The sequence below is a fragment of the Aquarana catesbeiana genome, linkage group LG06 (assembly GCF_042186555.1).
Source record: "Aquarana catesbeiana isolate 2022-GZ linkage group LG06, ASM4218655v1, whole genome shotgun sequence".
In the NCBI taxonomy this organism is placed as follows: Eukaryota; Metazoa; Chordata; class Amphibia; order Anura; family Ranidae; genus Aquarana; species Aquarana catesbeiana.
Genome location: NC_133329.1, coordinates 262,114,839 through 262,123,046, shown reverse-complemented (window position 1 = coordinate 262,123,046; position 8,208 = coordinate 262,114,839). Strand labels below are relative to the sequence as shown.

The 8,208-nt window shown below is 40.9% G+C and overlaps 1 long non-coding RNA gene across 1 annotated transcript; it reads right to left on the bottom strand.

Moving 5' to 3' along the window:
* Positions 1–2,632: 2,632 nt before the first annotated feature.
* On the bottom strand, positions 2,633–8,199 carry LOC141146740 (uncharacterized). Its single transcript, XR_012244980.1, has 2 exons — positions 3,560–8,199; positions 2,633–3,509 (listed from the first exon to the last, which is right to left on the bottom strand). It is a non-coding gene; the product is annotated as an uncharacterized lncRNA (long non-coding RNA).
* Between the last annotated feature and the right edge of the window lie 9 nt (positions 8,200–8,208).

Here is an 8,208-nt window from a genome sequence, read left to right as displayed (position 1 = left end):
CGAACAACTCCTCCCCACTGTGTTGACACTAGGTATTTAACCTCTTGCCGACCAGCCGCCGCAGAATGCGGCAGAATGGCATGAGCAGACAAATCGCCGTCATGTTACAGCGGCTCCAAAGGTGGCCACTACGGGCGCACGCCCGCTGCTCGCCCCCGGAGCCGATGCGAGTGCCCGGCGGTCTCGATGACCACCGGGCTCCCACAATCGCTCGTAACACGGCGAGAACCGGGAGCTCATGTGTGTAAAGTATGAACAGCGATCTGTCATCTCCCCTAGTCAGTCGCCTCCCCCTTCAGTTTGAACACACATTAGGGAACACATTAACTCCTTGATCACCCCCTAGTAGTTAACCCCTTCAGAAAAAAAAACAAAAACAAAAAGAGAGGAGCGCCTCTAAGTTAAACTGTTTATTCAAATTGGAGAGAGAAAAAGTAACCACTTACATTACAATACACAACGATGCTCTGCACAGGTGGATGTGTGTCAAAGAAGTGTAGTATTAGGCGAAGGCAAGTTCCCAAGAGTGTCTCTAATCCGTGCTGCAATACGGCGGGGAGCCGGGACGGAACACAGCCGATCCTGCAGAGGAGAGGAGCAACCAAGCCCGTGGAAACTACGTGTGACGTCAGCTACTGTGGGGAACACAACACTTTTCAGAGCATGCGCGAAGTCCGTAAGGCGCATGCGCGCTCCTTTCTCAAGTGTGAAGGTAGGGGATAGAGCGGTATTTAAATACGCCATCTGCTGACTGAGATAGCACACAGCTGGCTGTGCAATGAAAACTATACTGCGTGACACAAAAAAAGCTGAAGAATGCTAAAAGCCAGAAGTGTATAGTCTATGTTTGTTCATAAGTTAATCAGGATATAAATTACTGTGTAATTAATAAAAAATAAAAACTGGGACATGAAATGCTTCAAAAGGAGTAATTACATATAAGCAATAGCGCAACTAAAATAGGAGAACATGCCATCATGCAGATCCATGTTAGTGCGCCAACCAAAAAATAAAATTAAAATGAATAAGCAATTATTGTTGTTAAAAAAATCCTTATTGTAATTAAGGCACAACTGGCGCTAAAGGACAGCTGTATCGGGGAAATATAAAATATTAGATCAATAGATGATGATGAAGGTGGGAAAATTATGTATAAGATTGATTACATAAAAATGGGTGTATATGCGTCTATATAAAAGCACACATGCATACACCCATACCAAATGGCTTATATAAAACAGTTTATATAAAAAAAAAACCTTCAGTGCCAGTGACATTTTTACAGTAATCAATGCATTTTTATTGCACTGTGTATTAATGTCAATGGTCCCAAAAATGTGTCAAAATTGTCCGATGTGTCCACCATAATGTCGCAGATCACCGCCATTACTAGTAAAAAAAAAATTAATAAAAAAAATGCTATAAATCTATCCCCTATTTTGTAGACGCTATAACTTTTGCGCAAACCAATCAATATACACTTATTGCGATTCTTTTTTTTTAACAAAAATATGTTGAAGAATACATATTGGCCTAAACTGAGAAAAAATGGGGATATTTATTATAGCAAAAAGTACAAAATATTGTGTTTTTTTCAAAATTGTCGCTATTTTTTTGTTTATAGAGCAAAAATAAAAAACGCAGAGATGATCAAATACCACCAAAAGAAAGCTCTATTTGTGGGAAAAAAAGGACGTCAATTTTATTTGGGTACAACGTCGCACGACCGTGCAATTGTCAGTTAAAGCGACGCAGTGCAGAATCGCAAAAAGTGCTCTGGTCAGGAAGGGGGTAAAATCCTCCGGGACTGAAGTGGTTAAGGAGGCCTGCCCCCTGCCAATCCTAGTTGGGGATTGGTCAGGGCTCCTTAACACACCCCAGACAGCTCCACCTCTCTTCCCCCCCTCTGCTTCCAGAATCTATTGAGAGCCAGAAGGAGGTAACCAAGAAATGACACTGACTGTGAGTCACCAGCCTACTCTAAACCACTCCCAGCCCCACAGAACAAAACAGGCCTAGCTTTAAGCTAGGCCTGCATAAATGTACCCGCACTGGCCAAAAATCTAACTCTAGCACCTACCTATGGTAGAGGGTGCTACACGTGTATAGCTTTAACCTAAAAAATGATAACTAATTCACCACACATACCTAGTACGCTGCAATATATTTTATTTTTGGGGGGCGGAGGGTTAGAAATGCTATAATCTTTTTAAAAGCAAGCTTTGTCTAATTGTCTTCTATTATGTGTATATTCTTGCCAAATATGCTGCAGAAATCTCCCTCCACTAAGTCTGACTGCATCCATTTTAAAGTTGGGCAGCTGAAGCTGCTGCCTGTTCACTTCCTGGATTCACACAGAGGTACACCTCCAGCTCTGCAGCCCTGCAGCTCTCATTTCCCCTCTTATGACTCACCCCCCCCACCCCCCCTTCCTGGCAAACTCTCACGAGAGAGGGAGAGAGCTGTGCATGATGTCATAAGCCTAGGCTTTTTACCAGACAAGAAACAGAAAGTGGGCTGTATAAGGTATTTACTGGCAGAAAAAAATGTTTTACTATCCAAAGTTAAAACAACAAGAGCAGAAGATTTAATAGATGGAAAGTTGAAGAAATGACTGAAGGTCCACTTTAAATTAAACCATATACTGTATCTTTATTACCATTATATACTGTAAACTTATTGACATGAGAAAATACATTCAACAGAACTGCTTTCATGGTTGTTATACAAGGTGCAAAGGCTCAGTAGTATGAAGCATCTAAACTGATGAGATCTTCTGGCGTTACAAGATGATAGACGACAGTTTAACGTTTCTTGCAGCAGTTTTTACCTCTAAAAATGTATCTCTAGGCGAAACCATTTTTTTTTTGCGTTAGAAAGTGTTCAGAAGGGTTAGACCCTCTGTCATGTTGTTATTGCTGTCCCTGTTCCCATTTGGAAGATCCACCCTTTTATTTGTATCAGTGACCACTGTCACTATAGAAGAAAGTGAGGGGACATCCAAAATTTTAGGGTTGTCCCCAGAACAACAGATGGAAACCTGTTCCAGGGACAGTTCCCCTCACTTTGGGATTTTTCTTTAACTTCTTGTTTAGTCTCTGTGATGGGAAGTGAAGCTTCACTGCATGTATAAATGTAATCAAGGGCTATTGAGCTTTTTAAACAACAGTGTGTTTCATAAGAGCAGATAAGGAGAGCAGGCACATCAACATGTAAAATATTACTTAAAGCTCCACTTGCTAGCTGAAAAAAAAGGAAATCAAAATATACACATATTTTATATTTATCTAAATGTACAAAAGGAAGTTTTTTTTGTAAACATTAAAAATAAAATCAATTCCTAAATAAAAAATAAAGTTTAAGAACTTCTAAATGCCGGGAGGTGGAGGCGGGCATTCGAGTCATGTGACCTCCGTGATTGGCTGCATCGGAAGCTTTCTGGTCCCCTCCGGTAACTGTGCTGGGCTCTCAGCACAGAAACGTTTACATTTGAGGCGCATATATGCGGCCTCTCGGTGTTGAAGCCCACCGGCCGAGAGGCCACATACATGCATACGGCTGGCAGGAAGAGGTTCAAGAGGTTGTGCTTTTGTTGTCTATACTTATGTATTATACATCTTTTCTTCAGAACAGATATGGCTTTAATTGATGTGCAGTATTAAACTGAACCTGACCTGGAATAAGATAGAAATAGTGCCGAACGGTTATAAATTAGCTAGGAGATATAGGGACAGGGGATTATTGCGGTGCTTGGATTAGGTATACAAAAAGAGGAAAAAAATTTTTTTAAAATAACAAAGTAGCAAACTTTATTTGTTGATAACAATAGAAATATACAATAAACATTCAGATTGTTTACACTTAAAATCAACTTGTATGATACGTGCGACCCAGAAGTATAATCAAGTAGGCCGGATGGAGATGGCTATTGAAATAAGGGCTCGATTTCCTACATGTTTCGCCAAGACACTGGCTTCCTCAGGGAACATGAGCTCAAACTGGGTACATAGAAGTCTGAAAACGCGACACCCGAGGGGGGGCACGGCAAGCGTCACCTCAGGGAGCCAGAACAAACCGCGCCGTATATTGTGCCTGCAGGGGGCATGTAGTAAACACTATTACTTAAAAACGGTCAATTGCAGAAGGCTGGAAGTGTCTGTAAGTAGATACCACCACACAACAAGCCCATTTACAGGGTTGGCAATCAGTCAATGAGTAACTAGATGGAGTATACTACAGCACAGATGGTTAATTGGGATGTTTGCAACCTCAAATACACAAGGCAAAGTCTTTTTGAAAAAGCACTGAATGCACAGTATCCTGATAAGACATAAAGTTAAGCAGGTAGCACATGGAAGGTTAATGGTGCAAATTGCCAAAAAGAGGATGGATGGTATTTCCCAAATGTTCGCTTCTGGTTGCATCAGCTATATACAGTATACAGTGCTGTGTTCGGGCAGCTGGATGGGAACCATAATCGAGTTGGACTGAACATTACTCAGCCATTCACAGGGAGCTTTGTATTAATACAAAACATCCTCTGAATAGCTGAGTCGGAGATCATGAGGCAATTCGCTCACCTCTCTGCTTCAGCCAATCAGAGGAAGCCTTGTATTCATTCATAGAATACAAAGCCACCTGTGAATGGCTGAGTGCTGTTCAGTATAACTTGATTTTGTTCCATGAGTGGGATGGGAAGTCTCCATCCTGCTGGCAGAACACAGTGCTGTATACTGTTTGCAGCTGATGCTACATGTAGTTTTTACAGCACACACAGCAGGCACAACTTGCTTTGTCCCAATGAACTATTTAAACTAGAGGATCAGCTCTAACACTGACCTGTAGCTCCACCATCAACTATGTAGTGGAAGAGCCTTCCTGATTTGATATTAAAGTGGTTGTAAAGTCAGAACGTTTTTTTATCTTAATGCATTCTGTGCATTAAGATACAAAACCTTCTGTGTGCAGCAGCCCTCTCAGCCCCCCTAATACTTACCTGAGCCCATCTTGATCCAGCAATGTTAAAGGAGAGTGTCGGCTGCCTGGGACTCTCCCTCCTCATTGGCTGAGACTGCAGCGTGGTGCCATTAGCTCTCAGTGAGCCCATGAGGAGAGGGGGCTGGGCCGAACCGCGGCAGTGAGAGACCCGAGAAGAGGAGGATCTAGGCTGCCTTGTGCAAACTGACTGCACAGAGCAGGTAAGTATAACATGTTTGTTATTTTTAAAGAAAAAAAAAACTGAGACTTTAAATACATTGCTTAAGTTTGTCCTCATATTACATAGTTTCGGTAAATCTAAGGGCTCCTTCACACTGTCTGCCATTTCACACTTTACTTTTTTCTTTTACTTTATTTGAAGTGCACAAAGTGTCCGTACAGCAGTGTAATGTTTTGTACCGCTATGTGGGTGACATAATGTGCCTACCTGTGCACTGCAGTAAAATGCTACATGTCTGCCGGGCTGTGTTGCAGTACAAGCAGGGCACCTAGAAAACAATTGTTTTCAATGTGCTCTAGCAATGACTTGAATTTAACCAGTGCAGAAAAATGCCAGTCACTGTACTATGTGGGAAGGAGCCATAAAGTCAATTGCAAAGAGGTTGTACAATAAGAATTTTTAGTGTATGAGCAGCTTAAGACTTAAAGTGTTACTAAACCAAGGACCCTGCATTCACTATATCTGGTCTCCCACGGAACATGAAAATGCAATTATTTTAGTAAATATATACTGCTAAATACCTTTTCTTATCAGCAGTGTATAACAGTCTTGTGATTTCTATCAGTTTCTGGTGAAGCTTGTAGGAGGAGTTTTCATACTGCACTGAGCTGTTCTATGAGGCTGAAGGACCCCTGACCCTCTGTCTGGACATGTCTGCATAGTGCTGATTGGCCCTGTGCTGATCACATGCACTCTCCCAAGAAAAAGAAAAACATTCTAGCAATACACACCAAACTGAGCATGTGCAGCCTGACTCCAAAGACACTGTCTTTTCTGGACTTGTCCAAGGGGACAGTGCAGGGAGGGGAAGATCTGTGCCTTTTTACAGAATGCAGAGGATTAACCACTTAGGCTCTACAGTGAGTATAACAAGCATGCTTTACTACATATACAGACTGATTTTATTGTTGTGAGTTTATTAACACTTTAAGCCGGGTACAAACTAACAGGTATTTTTTGTGAAACCCGCTGACAGCTCTGGTCGGAGACACTGTACAAACCATGCAAGGTTAGTCCAGCGATCTCCCCCTCTGCGCTGTTGTGTTCTGACAGGGGAAGGCCCCCCTCCCTGCCAGAACACTCCGATCAGCACTCTCTGCCATTGTCTGAGAGCGCTGATCAGGAGTCAGACGGCTTCTCGTTTTCCAACATGCATGTTCGACAAAAGCTGACCAAACATCCGGCTTCTGTCGGACAGATCGACACACGGGCAGAATGTCTGCCGTTTTTTCTTAAACCGGCAAAAGTCGGTGTGTGTACAGGGCTTAACATAGGTGCATACAGACAGCACAAAAGCTTGAATTTCAGCAATGTTGTTAACTTTAAAAAACCTTTTAAGCTTAGTCATGTTCACTTTAAGTTCTTATCAAGTTGATTTGTGCAGACAGGGACTAGTATGATGACACAATTTTTACAGATTTGAATTTGCAAAAATTCAGAATGACCAAATGCACGCGTCTGCCCAAGGAATAAGTGCAAATGTTATCAAAAGCATCCAACGCATTAATTGGGAGCAGAGGTTGATGAGAGAATTGGTGCTTTTTTATTGAATTATTATGACCATTACTGCTCTGTAGCAGGATCCCAATGCCACAGTCAGTCACCATTTTAAAAAACATTATGACAAGCAAATTTAATTATAGCTCCATTTTGAATTTTGCCCTGAAAGTCATGTAACATCTGGAACCAAAAGTATATAGCACATTTACACAGCACTTTACATGTTGTACATTCACATCAGTCCTGGCCCTCAAGGAGCATACAATCTAAAGGCCCGTACACACGATACGAAAATCGGATGGAAAAATTTGTATGATGAGCTGTCTGCCGTTTTTCAGATCGTTAGTATGGTGCTTTCAACAGCCGATTTCACTTTTTTATCAGACAAAAGCTGGATGTGTAGACTATAATATTTTTGTCGTTTCATTAGTACAGTTTTCGTACAAAAAAAATCGTAAGAGCAAAACTACACATGCTCAGAAACTAAAGAATACATACAAAACTATTCAACACATTACGTCACTTCCTAAGATGTATTCTGTCGTACAAAAATTGAGACATGAGACTAGCATTTCACAAAAAACGGACGTTCGGTCATCCGAAAATCTAAGCGTGTGTACAAGGCTTAAGGCCCAATTCAGACAGGAGCCAATTAACCTGCCAGCATGTCTTCGGAGGGAGGAAATCGGAGCATCTGGGGAAAAACCACAAAAGCACAGGCAGAACATGCAAGACAGGATTGCTAACCACAAAGCCACTATGCTGCAGTTGTCTTTGTTCCTCGAAGATGGTCAAACCATAATTAAAAAGTCACATAAAATAAAAATATTTGTGACCAGTAAAAGGAAGAGTTTTGGAGTTTTTTTTCCTTTTTTACAATTTTTGATGATGGAAGTCAGCAGAATTTCCCATCGTTTACCAAAGTCTGGAGCAACTGTATTTGCAAAATCTCTAGAACAAAAGGCTAAGGTTTTTGGCCACAGTGAGCACCATTCCATCAAATCATAGCTTTTATACCCAAGCTAATGTTGGCAAATGCTCACTTCTTTCATAGATAACATTTCATAATATTCACGAATGTGCCATGTGCAAATCAACTCTTTAATTTTAAAATGCTGGCTCTGGTTTTTAAAATGTGCAAAAGTCACCTTCTGTAGTTCTTCAGGTGCACAGAAATCTCCTATGTATTGGTATTAGGTAACATTCATGGAATGATCTCCAGAGATCCCTTAATAAAAGTTGTTCACTTAGACAATGAGAATTGGAAACTTAATGTGTAACTGTACATTTGGTGCAATTACACTTATAGGTATTGATCTACTAATGACAAATAGGCTGTTCACTTTGCAAGGGAATGTACTTTTAGCTTTGTGAATGAGGTGAAGCTCTGCTGACTTTCATAATCGAATTGTGTATAAGGTGTATAAGGTTGAATCGTGTGTATATAGATATATATATAGATATATATATATATATATATATATATATAT